The following is a 13,467-nucleotide window of genomic DNA, read 5'->3' as shown; positions in this document are numbered from 1 at the left end:
ATAGGTTTCAGCGTCGAATGTAGAAGTTGAAATTTCTTAGTTTCTTTAAACTTGAATTGGGGTATGATTCATGGTTTTAGTATTGTTTGATATGATTTGAGGCCTCGAGTAGGTCCGTGTTATGTTATGAAACTTGTTGGTATATTTGGACGGGGTCCCGGGTGGCCCGTGTTAGTTTCGGACGAGGTTAAGATCATTTTTGCTTCATGTTGCATTGTTCGAGGTATGTTGGTTCTGGTGTTTCCGCATCTACTGAAGAATGGGCGCAGATGAGGACAGTTGATCGCAGAAGTGCAAGTAAGCTTGGCTGAGAAGATCGCAGAAGCGGAAATTGGAGCGTATCTGCGACCCCGCATAAGCGAGGGCCTTGGGCGCAAAAGCGAGAAGGAGCGCAGACGCGCGTTTGGCTTTGCACCTGCGGTTGCACAGAAGCTGATGGAAATCCGCAGGTGCGAGGAGTTGGCTGGCTAGTGGAGTCCGCACAAGCAGAGCTCGTGTCGCAGAAGCGGATCTTGTGTCCGCAGAAGCGAAATGACTCGACATAAGATAAAATCATGGGTTTTGGTTTCTTTCTTCATTTTCGGATTTTGGAGCTAGAATTGGGGGACTTTGGAGAGAAAATTTTCCACACAACTTGGGGTAAGTGTTCTTGACTCCCTAGTGATTATATTCCATGAATTAATCTTCGTTTTCGGCGTTAGATTATTAATTTTTCAAGAGAAATCGGGAAAATTTTTTACAATTTCATAAAATAAATTTATGAGATTTGAGCATTGACTTGGAGTAGAATTTGAGTGAAATTAGTATGGTTGAACTCGTAATTGAATGGGTTATCAGATTTTATGAGTTTTGTCGGATTCCGAGAAGTGGGCCCTACTGCCAATTTTTCGAGCGTAGTTGGAAATTTTTGTAAATTGTTAAATTATAAGCATTGGAGTAAATTGTGATTAATTTGCGCGTTGTTTGAATAGATACAGATCGTTTGGCTTGAATTGAGGAGATATGTAGCGTTCGGAAGTTGATACGTGCATAATGGAATTTTTGGAGCATTGTTTAGCTTGCTCGGCATTGGATTCGTCTTGTTCGAGGTAAGTAACTCTTCTAATCTTGGAGTTGAGGGCATGAACCCTGACTATACGTGTTATTGGTTTGGTGTTGAGGTGACGCATATGCTAGGTGACGAGCGTGTGGGCGTGTACTGTGTGTACTGTGACTCCGTTATTTCTGTGGTACTGTGTAGTTACCTGAACTTATCTTTAATCATGAAATCTCTACGTACTAGAGTTATCGAGCTGCGATTTATGTTAGAAACCATGTCTAGGCTACATGCTTATTCTATGGGGACTCACTGAGGTCATTACTACTGTTGAGCTATTTGCTTACATTGCAATGTCATACTTAGTCATATTCATTCATTGCATATCATATTTCAGTCTCTGTTGTTATTTATTGATATATCATATAAACATGATTGGGCTAGTTCATGTCATTGTGAGCCCGAGAGAGACTGGAGAGGTTGATGACTGAGTGAGGCCGAGGGCCTGATTTTAAGATATTGATACTATAGCACGTGAGTTGTCCGCGCAACACGTGAGTTGTCCGTGAGAATTTTAGCGCTTGGGTTGAAGGAGCCCCTCCAGAGTCTGCACACATCCCCAGTGAGTGTGGTTGATTTTATATTGAGGGATGAATCTTCCCTGGACATGGATCTTATCCGAAGCATTTATACTTGGGGATAGATCTTCCCCACTAGATGGATTGGCACTACTCGGTACTGAGTGACTGATGTTCAGATGATGCATATATTCCGGGATGGATCTTCCCTAGGCCGGATTGGCCATATATAGTACCGAGTGATTGAGCATGATGAGTGGACAGTGTGAGACAGTGAGATTGAGTACTCTGAGAGTATGAGTACATGAGTTCATCTCTGAGATACATTGCATTGACATGCACACATGACATACATGCATAGAGATATATTTTTCTCATCTTGTACGGTATCACGTCATTCATGACTTCCCACACATATTGACATATGGAAATAGTGATGCATTTTATACTGGCTATCTGGAAAGAAAAGGAAACATCTTATTTATTGTTGGAAGGAGTTTTGGAAAAAATTACCATTTCAAACTTACTCATATTTTTGGCAACTTCGGTAAACGACTTGGGTTTTCACTGATACACTTGAAAGGCAGAACTATTTTCAAAAAATCATGATTAAGCTCAGCATTTTATCTCTGAGCTACTTCTTGTATTACTTGCTTTACGTTATTATGGACTGTTGTTGGCTATTGGTGTTGGACCGGACCTTTGTTCCAGCTCGTCAATACTTTCAACCTAAGGTTAGGTTTGTTACTTATTGAGTACATGGGGTCGGTTGTATTCATACTATACTTCTGCACCTTGCGTGCAGATATTGGATGTTGATGTTGCTGTGATCGACGAGAGACGAATTTGAAGATGTACCTGCATCCCGGTGGTAGCTGCCTCTTATTCATGGTAGCCTTAGATTCAAAAAAATCTGTTTATGTACATTTCGAACAGATGATGTATTTATTTCATACCAACTTTGTAAATTCTATTCTTAGAAGCTCATGATTTGTACTACCAGTCCTTGGAAAATGTATAAGATTTAGATAATTTCTTTTACTTAATTGTCTTATTAAATATTATTGGAATTGGATAGTTATTAACTCGCTTACCTAGCGGGTTGGGTTAGGTGCCATCATGACTAGTTGGATTTTGGGTCGTAACAAGTTAGTATCAGAGCTCTAGGTTCATAGATTCTACAAGTCATGAGCAAATGTCTAGTAGAGTCTTGCGGATCGGTATGATGGCGTCCATACTTATCTTTGAGAGGCTACATGGAATTTAGGATAATTTTCCATCTTTCTTTCTTCATCGTGCAGAATTGATTCAGCTTGAAACATAACTCTTTGAATTCCTTCCACGCATTCGTATGCGCACATGAGCGCTCGGTATCAGTTGTACGTCGACGGCTTGTGATTCTATGGATGAAGTGTGAGATGTGATTTCTGTGTGCTGATGATGGGCCAGTCTAGAGGACTTGAGACCGGGTTATGATTGAGTGTCAAGTGAATGAATGCGAGCTTAGCGGATGATTGAGGTATTTTTATGGTTGGCGTTGTATGAGCTTTAGAAGAATTTTTGTTAAACTACTGCAGTATTATGGCTGTAATAGAGTATGGGTATTGTGAGTTATCGAGTGTTTTAATCTATGGCTTTGAGCCAAGTGGGGGAGCCTACTATTGACATTTCAATTTATGGTTATATGTTAAATTTTAGTTTTGGTCTGAGGCATACTCATGGATTAATAATAATTGCAGAGGTTGAGATCGAGGATGACTCGAGTAAGGAAAATTTTTGAATACGGTTACATTGCACTTTATGAAAATATAAAAATCATGGAATGATTAAGTTTTTATTTTGAAGAATGTAGAGCGCACGAAGTATGAATTTGATTGATTGTGTTAAGGCAGGATTACTTCTTTGGGTGTTGTTGTGATAATGAGGCATGTGCTTTTCGGCCCGTTTGGGTGGTGCAATTTGGATTTGAACAAAGTGGGTGACTCTCGAGAAAGTTTCAATGGGTTCGAGGTTTATATATAGCAATTGAGAATTTCTCTGCACTTGTGTATGGATAAAATTCGAGATTTGCATTTGATGGTGCATGGACTTGCAGTAATTCTGTATGACTGTGGATTCTACATTTCAGTATAAGAAAGGAAGAGAAAATATTTTAAGTTCACATAAGGTCTTTCAGAGTGAGTGTTACGGTTGTGGTAATTATGAAGTTGCTTAAGAATAATACACCAGCTTATGGGCCTTAGGGCGGTGTGATTTTATGTTAAGATGTCTTGTAGTGAGCTTTGGGTAATTATGATGTGGTTAGGCTCTACAGATGTTTTGGTGGAAATATTCTTGGGTTTGGTGACCTGTGTGGCTTGGTCGATTTAGAGAAATTTAGTTCTAATAGCTTGATTATGTGCAAACATATTTCAAAGTGTTCTTGATGGGTTTTACCATGGTTTAAACCGGATATTTTCTATCGGTGTGGGAAACGTGTTTTGTATTGTGATTTTCTCCTGAAAAGAAGTAAGAGAAATATTTCTAACTAACCGGATATGTAATTTGCTGGTGACCCAGAGTTGATAATGAGATTCTTGTGAATTTTACATGATGGCATGATAGATGTGGTGTGTTGTGCGGGGTTAAGATTTACATGTACAAGATGGCAGTTCAGTCTTGAAAGGAAGGTCGCAAAGTTTAGGCAGAATGGTCAGTTTCAGTTATTTAGTCGAATGTTGTAATTGCTCGGTAATTCCGAAAAAGGGTGCGCATTTCAAAAGGGGCATTGTGTTTTGACTTACGGATGTTCATAGGTATTGCAGTACTCACATGGTTGGTAGACTGCTGATATTCAAATTATTTCTATGTGGCACGGAAGAATTATGAAAGTATTCCTCGTGGGATGATCGTGCATGAAATATGTGTTAGTCATTCGAATGCTAGAATTGGCATCAGTTATGATGATCCATGTGTCCTATAAATTTGGAAACTGGAGTTCTCATAAGCATATTGTTTCAGGGTTGTGACCTATTTGAGATGAGTATTTTATTTAAACTCAGTGGAGGCACTAGTTGTGTTAATTATTTGTGATAGCTACGCGCTATGAGTGTGGATATAGGTAAGGTTTGAGCCCATATGCGGGCATCGGGGCAAGTATTTATACTCGAAAGAATGCTTAGGCTATGATATGTCTAGAGTTGACTGTTAAACATAAAGTTATAACGTTTCTCGTATTTGTACCTTTGTGGAGAACTATCTGGGCTATACTTGAGGTTATAAAGAGGCTAATTCCCTGAGAAAAACTTGGTAGTTACTATTTCTGCGTTAACTTACCGATTTGTGTTGTGATAGCAGATTTTGCACATGCCTACAATATGGTGTGTTATTTATACCAGCCCAGGGGGATGAGAATCTTATTTCATTATCATATACATGTGTACTTGTTTAATTGCGCATGTATGATATGCTCGGACTGGAGGCATGTGACCATGTCGTGCGGTTGATGTTAATGTGAGCTCTAGAAAAGCTGGTTACTGTTGTTAGATTCGTGTGTCCTGGTTCTACTATACATGATGAGCTTATAGCATTGCAGTTGTGGTGGTGCTTATTGAACTTGCAATACGGTTCTCTTATTTGAGACATTTTTCATTTTTGGGTACCCGAATTGCGCAGTTGTGGCTTGCGTTATATTGGTGTGATGTGTATGTGGGATAGTTGTGTTTAATAATATATGGTCATTGGACCTAGAATGGGTACTATCAGGTTTGATTACGGTATATTTGGGAGGATAACATTGAAAGTTGGCTTAGAAAGTAATTATGGTTCTGGTTGGGGAAAGAGAGCCCCATGACTTGTTAATCTGATAAGGGGTTATGAGATCTCGCGTGTTTCTTTAACTATCAGCAGTGTACGAAAGTTTTGGAATGAGGTTTGGCTGTATATGGGGTTTAATACCAGTACCAGGTTAGTTTGGAATAGTTACTGTGATCGGGAATGGTGTTGCTAACATGCGAGTTGTGTAGTATGTTATGTGATTATATCTGGGTTTATGGTTATGGCTTGATACAGCTTGTTCAGACTCATACAGTGTGTTGACGTAAGATTCGTGTCTTAAAAAGAAATTTTGAGTGTTGGAAATTGAATTTCAGGGTTTTTGGACTAAAGTTAAAATAATGATCTTCAATTATGTTGTATTGTGAGGCCTATATGGAATAGGGTAGCGTGGGATCACCCCCGGGTACGTGCGTGGTAAGATGGAATAGTGATTTGATAGCTTGAAAACAACTCTTGATACGTTTGAGGACGAACGTATATTTAAATAGGGGAGAATGTAACAACCCGGTCGGTCTTTTTGAGTATTACATCCATGTTCCCCCATTTACTGCTCAATTTATGCTTTACAGTTGTTGTATAGCTTGTCGGGGTAATTGGTTCGGGTCTGGTGAGGTTTTGAAATGAATTGAGACACTTAGTCTCCAAGATGAAAACTTAAGTTGAAAGAGTTAGTCTCCAAGATGAAAACTTAAGTTGAAAGAGTTGACTGGATATTGACTTATGTGTAAACGAACCCCGGAATAGAATTTTGATGATTCCAATAGCTCCGTATAGTATTTTGGACTTGGGAGTGTGTCTGAAAAAATTATTTGGAGGACCGTAGTTAAATTAGGCTTGAAATGGCAAAAAAATGAAGTTTAAGTTTGGAAGCTTGACCGAGGAGTTGACTATTTGATATCACGGTCGGAATCTAGTTCTGAAAGTTTTTATAGGTCCGTTATGTCATTTATGACTTGTGTGCAAAATTTGAGGTCAATCGGAATTGATTTGATAGGTTTCGGCGTCGAATGTAGAAGTTGAAATTTCTTAGTTTCTTTAAGCTTAAATTGGGATATGATTCGTGGTTTTAGCGTTGCTTGATGTGACTTAAGGCCTTGAGTAGGTCCGTGTTATGTTATGAAACTTGTTGGTATATTCGGATGGGGTCCCGGGTGGCTCGGGTGAGTTTCGGACGAGGTTCGGATAATTTTTGCTTCATGTTGCATTACTGGAGGTATGCTGGTTCTGGTGTTTTCGCATCTACGGAAGAATGGGCGCAGATGCGGACAGTTGATCGCAGAAGCGCAAGTAGGCTTGGCTGGGGAAGATCACTGAAGCGGAAATTGGAGCACATCTGCGGCCCTGCAGAAGCGAGGGCCTTGGGGGCAAAAGCGAAAAGGACCGTAGAAGCGCGTTTGGCTTCGCTGCGCAGAAGCGGATGGAGATTCGCAGGTGCGAGGAGTTGGCTGGCTAGTGGAGTCCCCACAAACGGAGCTCGTGTCGAAGAAGCGACGTCGCAGAAGCGAATCTTGTGTCCGCAGAAGCGGAATGACTGGACATAAGATAAAATCGTAGTTTTTGGTTTCTTTCTTCATTTTTGAATTTTGGAGCTGGAATAGGGCGACTTTGGAGAGGAAATTTTCCATACAACTTGGGGTAAGTATTCTTGACTCCCTTGTGATTGTATTCCATGAATTAATCTTCATTTTCAGCGTTAGATTATTGATTTTGCAAGAGAAATCGGGGGAATTTTCTACAATTTCATAAAATGAATTTCCGAGATTTGAACATCGATTCGGAGTCGAATTTGAGTGAAATTAGTATGGTTGAACTCGTAATTGAAAGGGTTATCGAATTTTGTGAGTTTCATTAGATTTCGAGACGTGGGCCCCACTGTCGATTTTTCGAGCGTAGTTGAAATTTTTTGTAAATTGTTAATTTATAAGCATTGGAGTAAATTGTGATTAATTTGCGCGCTATTTGATTATATACAGATCGTGTGGCTTGAATTGAGGAGATAGGAAGCGTTCTGAAGTTGATACACGTAGAATGAAATTTCTGGAGCATTGTTTAGCTTGCTCGGCATTGGATTCGACTTGTTCGAGGTAATTAACTCTTCTAATCTTGGAGCTGAGGGTATGAACCCTAACTATACATGTTATGTGTTTGGTGTTGAGGTGACGCACATACTAGGTGACGGACGTGTGGGCGTGCACCGTGTGAACTGTGACTCCGTTATTTCTGTGGTACTGTGTAGTTATGTGAACTTATATGTAATCATGAAATCTCTACGTACTAGAGTTATCGAGCTGTGATTCATGTTAGAAACCATGTCTAGGCTACATGCTTATTCTGTGGGAACCCACTGAGGTCATTACTACTGTTAAGTTATTTGCTTACATTGCAATGTCATACTCAGTCATATTCATTCATTGCATATCATATTTCAGTCTCTGTTGTTATTAATTGATACATCATATCATCATGATTGGGCTAGTTCATGTCATTGTGAGCCCGAGAGAGAATGGAGAGGTTGATGACAGAGTGAGGCCGAGAGCCTAATTTAGAGATATTGATACTATAGCACGTGAGTTTTTCATGCAACACGTGAGTTGTCCGTGCGAATTTTAGCGCTTGGGCTGAAGGAGCCCCTCCGGAGTCTGCACACACCCCCCAGTGATCGAAGTTGATTTATATTGAAGGATGGATCTTCCCTGGACATGGATCCTGTCCGAAGCATTTGTACATGGGGATGAATCTTCCCCACAGGCTGGATTGGCCCTACTCGGTACTGAGTGACTAATGGTTAGTTGATGCATATATTCCGGGATGGATCTTCCCTGGGTCGGGTTGGAAATATACAGTACCGAGTGATTGAGCATGATGAGTGGAAAGTGTGAGACAGTGAGATTGAGTACTATGATAGTGTGAGTACATGAGTTCATCTCTGAGATACATTGCATTGACATGCACACGTGACATACATGCATAGAGATGTATTTTCCTCATGTGGTACGGTATCACGTCATTCATGACTTCCCACACATATTGACATATGGTAATAGTGATGCATTTTACACTGGTTATCTCGAAAGAAAATGAAACATATTATTTATTGTTGGAAGGAGTTTTAGGAAAAATTATTGTTTTCAAACTTACTCATATATTTGGCAGCTTCGGTAAGCGACTTAGGTTTTCACTGATACACTTGAAAGACAGAACTATTTTCAGAAAATCATGATTAAGCTCAGCATTTTATCTTTGAGTTACTTCTTTTATTACTTGTTTTACGTTGTTATGGACTGTTGTTGGCTATTGGTGTTGGACCGGACCTTTGTTCCAGCTCGTCACTACTTTCAACCTAAGGTTAGGTTTGTTACTTATTGAGTACATGGGGTCGGTTGTACTCATACTACACTTCTGCACCTTGCGTGCAGATATTGGATGTTGATGTTGCTGTGATCGACGGGAGCTGGATTTGAAAATATACCTGCGTCTTGGTGGTAGCTGCCTCTTGTTTATGGTAGCCTTATATTCAAAAAAAATATGTTTATGTACATTTTCGAACAGATGATGTATTTATTTCATACCACCTTTGTGAATTCTATTCTTAGAACCTCATGATTTGTACTACTAGTGCTTGAAAAATGTATAAGATTCGGATAATGTCTTTTACTTAATTGTCTTATTAAATATTATTGAAATTAGATAGTTATTAACTGACTTACCTAGCGGGTTGAGTTAGGTGTCATCACGACTAGTTGAATTTTGGATCGTGACACTATTTTGTTTGATGGTACGTAAACAGAGTATTTTTCAACAGCACTGTACCTTTTTCCATTCAATACTAAGTACCCTACGTACTTAGCGGTCAAAGTCAATATGGCCCTTTTCTCATTGGTCAATTTTTCACCTGCCTATTGAATCTTGTGGTCACTACATGCTAGAGTTACTTCGTCTTAACTCTTAACGTTGATTCCCATATAAAATTATTGGCGTCTTTCTATAAATATATTCAAGTTCAAAGTTCTAAAATGATGGCGTGACGAAAGAGTGCCAATCCAACTTATTATGAAGCAGGGTTAGCAGAGGTTTCGTTTGCTCCAAACCAAACCTTTGTAGAACATCATGAATCCTCTGTAATAAAAGAATGCCAGATAAATTATGAAGCAATTCAACACCAAGAAAATAGCTTAAGTTACCTAGAGGAAGCAAAGATAAATTTGAAGTGAGTGAGCTCCGACGACATCCTAATTAGAAGGAGGATTTTTTGATCTTGATTGCCAAGAATCACGTGTAAGAGGTTGGTTTTGGCATATATAACAAACCTAGAGGAAGCAAAGATAATTTAGGAGTTTGAAAAAGGGCAGGATTAATGATATTGTGACATGGTGGAGAAGGCGTGCTTTGAAAGTGAGACTTGTTGGGAATAGATTTAGCCATTTAATTAGGAGTGAAATTAAAAAGATTTGGAGTTTGACTATAGGTTGGGTTAGGTGGAGAAGATAAAGGAACAAGAGTCCTATTCAGGGGAGATGATTGCTCGGCTGATGGGAGCATTAAGTGATAGGGAAAGAAATCTTCTACAAGTTTTAGTTACATGCTTTAAAATTCAAACTCTATTAGTCCCAGGATCAAGATATTTTAAACCTTTATAGAGAATCTCAAGTGGCTAAAATCAAAAGGCATGAATAATTGATGGCGAGACAGTGGGAGTGGGCCAGAATGCTAGAAGTTACACCAAAATGATGAAATTATCTCTGCGACAAAAGGTGGGAGAGGTAAAAAAAATGGAAAGGGTTTTTGGGAAGTGGAGAGAGACGGTGGTCTAGGCGTGTGAAGGTGGAAGATATGAAAAGATAAAAGTTTTTCTTGTTTCTTGCAAAAGGGAAAGATTTTTTTGGAGGAAAAAATATCTTATGACCTACATTATGACCTACATTCTAGGGTGTTCAAAATCGAATCGAAACCGAAAATCGAACCGAAATTGAAACTTAATGGTTTATTGGTATCGGGTTAACGGTTTAATGGGCGAGGAATAGATTAAATTTTTTTTTATTAACGGCTTATCGGTTTGGGGGCGGATTATTCAATTTTCTTAACGGATAATCCGTTAACCCGTTAAGAACACACACACACACACGCACACACACACACACACACACACACACATATATATATATATATATATATATATATATATATATATATATATATATATATATAAAATATCAAAAACCCTTCCACTTCTTCCAGTACTCTATCTCTAAGTTCTAACACCTAATTCCTAAATAATCAGAACCCTAACGCCTAAACTTCAACCAGCAGCCACCAGCAGAATTATGGTTCTCTTGATTCGACCATAATTCAACCAGCTTCAGTAGAAATTCAACCAGCAGCCACCCCTAGTACTCTATCTCGTCGACTTCCGGGCTTCAAGCACTCTATCTTAGTGCCCTAGTATGAAGAGCAAGCTCATATTTTTGCTTTTTAAAATTATAAATATAGCTCAAACACATCCTTTGTGTTGATTATTAATATATTGTTACCTTTCTAAGAGAAATGAACAAGAAACAAAGGGAAGGACCACACGTTTATTGTAATTTTGCTTCGTTTGTGCTATGAATAAATTAGTAAAGGCTTAGATACCATTATATTTAATAAGCTAAACTACTGAAATTGTTCCTTTGCATCTAAACCCAGACAATCATATAGTCATCTCAATGAAATTTGATATCCTTGTATGATCTATGTTATAGATAGCAAGAGTTACAGTGGCATATCCATTAGAACTATCCTACAATGTGTTCTGCTTTTTTCACTCTACAACACATGACACACTAAATCATTTTTATTTAGGCGTTAACAAACATGTCTGTCTGGACTCAATGTGTAATTTTCTATTCTGAATTTGTATGCTAGGCGGTCAGCAAACAATTAATGCACGCAATATAGATTGAATTAGGCCGATAAACCTATACCAATCCGCCCGATAAGAGCTAAACCGATACCAATCCGCCCGATATTTTATCAGATGGCTAGCGGATTAATACATTTAAAAGTCGATAACCGTTAAGCCAAATCGTTAAGAATAATTAATCGCCCAATCCGCCCGATAAGCGGCCCTAATTCAAAGGAAAGAAAATAATACTATAGGTATCTTCTATTTTATTTTGGAGAATTTTTGTGCTATATATTTTGTGAAAAGTATTGTATAAAATTTAACGATAAAATTGTAATTTGGTACTACAGCCCAACACGTGGAGCCAACTTTGACAACAGTTAGGTCACCGTCTGATTTCTCTTCCTCCCAGGCTCAACGTGTTCTGAAAAGCTCCATCTGCGAACACCTCTTCTCTCATACCTCTACTCTCACTCCTCCCCTCCATCCATTGTTATTTTCTACTGGGTCTTCAAAAGCTGTAAGCAAGAGGACCTAAAAGCTTAGTCATTTAAGTTCTCCAGAAAAAATCCTCAAGCTATAAAGGCTTACGACAACAGCAAAACTGATTGAAGCCAGATCTAAAAGTTTTCGTTTGCTGCCCGATTCAAACATGACAGTAGCATCAACTACCAAATAAACGTATTCCTCCGACTTACTGAGATCCACCTGCAAATGCCACCCAAGGTATTGAGAGAAATATCAATAGAAATTACATTTTCGATCTTACTTGATTTTCCTGAAAATAAACTCAAATTATTTTCTTGTATTTCTCTATGCCTTTTTCAGTTATTACTCACAATTGGTGCCTATTTGCTTTACCTATGCTGCCATTTATCCTCTACTGTATTTTCTTCGGAAGTCGTCTATAGAGTTTTTACTTTCTCTCCCATTTTAAGGGTGTGAATGCATCTGGTTTTTGTTATATAAGTGTAGGATTTTTTCTGCTCTCACTCCTCCCCTCCATCTGTGCTTCTTGTATTGATTTATTTCAGTCCTTGATTATATGCTAGGTCTTTGTGTTTTTCCCTGAGTAGTGAGGGGATTCCTGTAAATAAAGTGTAACATGTTAATAAATTTTGTTCTCTAGGTGTTTGCGAAAATTCTTCAATCGGATTTTCTATAAGATTTCTTATGCATGCTCTTGTCTTTAGTCTCAAGTTTCATCCATTGGTTTCATTTTGAGTAAGGGCTGCCATGTACTTTTTTAGTCCCCAATTTTCAACAGTGATTCTGATTCTTCTTTTTACTTAGTCTTTTTTGTTTCTTCCGCGTAGTTAGACTGTTGATTGTGCCTTTATATTTTCTTGTTTCTCGCTGCATCATTTTAATTTCTGACATCACTGTTAGCCGCTGTTAAAGGGGTATTTATTTAGATTTTTCTGTTGCGGAAACAAACTTCGTGAAGAAGAAGAAGAAGAAGAAGACCCAGTGATTAGTAATAGAAGAAAGAAGAAGAAGCCCCAGTGATTAGTAATTTTCTTTCTTGAATGAATACCGTGACATATGAACTCTGTGCTACCAAATTATTATGCAACATTGAAAATTGATAATACATTAATATAGAATGAAGAAAGTATCACCAAATGAAAAGGTCTCATAAATATCGAACCACACAAAGGAACATGGTGTTTTGCTTGGACAATTTAGGTTACTATTAGAAACAATTGCGAAAAACATTAACATTAAACAACTATTGGGCTCGTGCAGCACCCCACTAATTTTATTATATACTATATATAAGAGGGAATAAGCAGGCAGCATGTTAACATGCCTGCTTGCCAATCAGGGATAAAATTGGAATTACTCATTGGATATGCTTTATTGAGTACTACTTTGTTACTTTAATTTTGGTACATTTCAGTAAGGGCTTAGATTACGACAGACCATCGTGGGGGCCTTTTTGGAGAATTCAGGTGATCTAATGATGTGATATGTGCCCATTTGGATGCTTTTAGTGATTACATTAAAATAAAATTATTTTAGTGGCTGGAAAAAACGGTTACTATAGCTACTTATATACGTCTTAGAATTCCCTTTGAAATGTGGTCCTTGCGTTTTGCCTGGGGTGTCAATGAATATTTAAAAACTGACTAACTGACCGAACCGTATCGTAC

The sequence above is a fragment of the Nicotiana tomentosiformis genome, chromosome 4 (genome assembly GCF_000390325.3).
Source record: "Nicotiana tomentosiformis chromosome 4, ASM39032v3, whole genome shotgun sequence".
Classification (NCBI taxonomy): domain Eukaryota; kingdom Viridiplantae; phylum Streptophyta; class Magnoliopsida; order Solanales; family Solanaceae; genus Nicotiana; species Nicotiana tomentosiformis.
The sequence above is the reverse complement of the archived record's forward strand: the minus strand, read 5'-3'. Positions refer to the sequence as shown.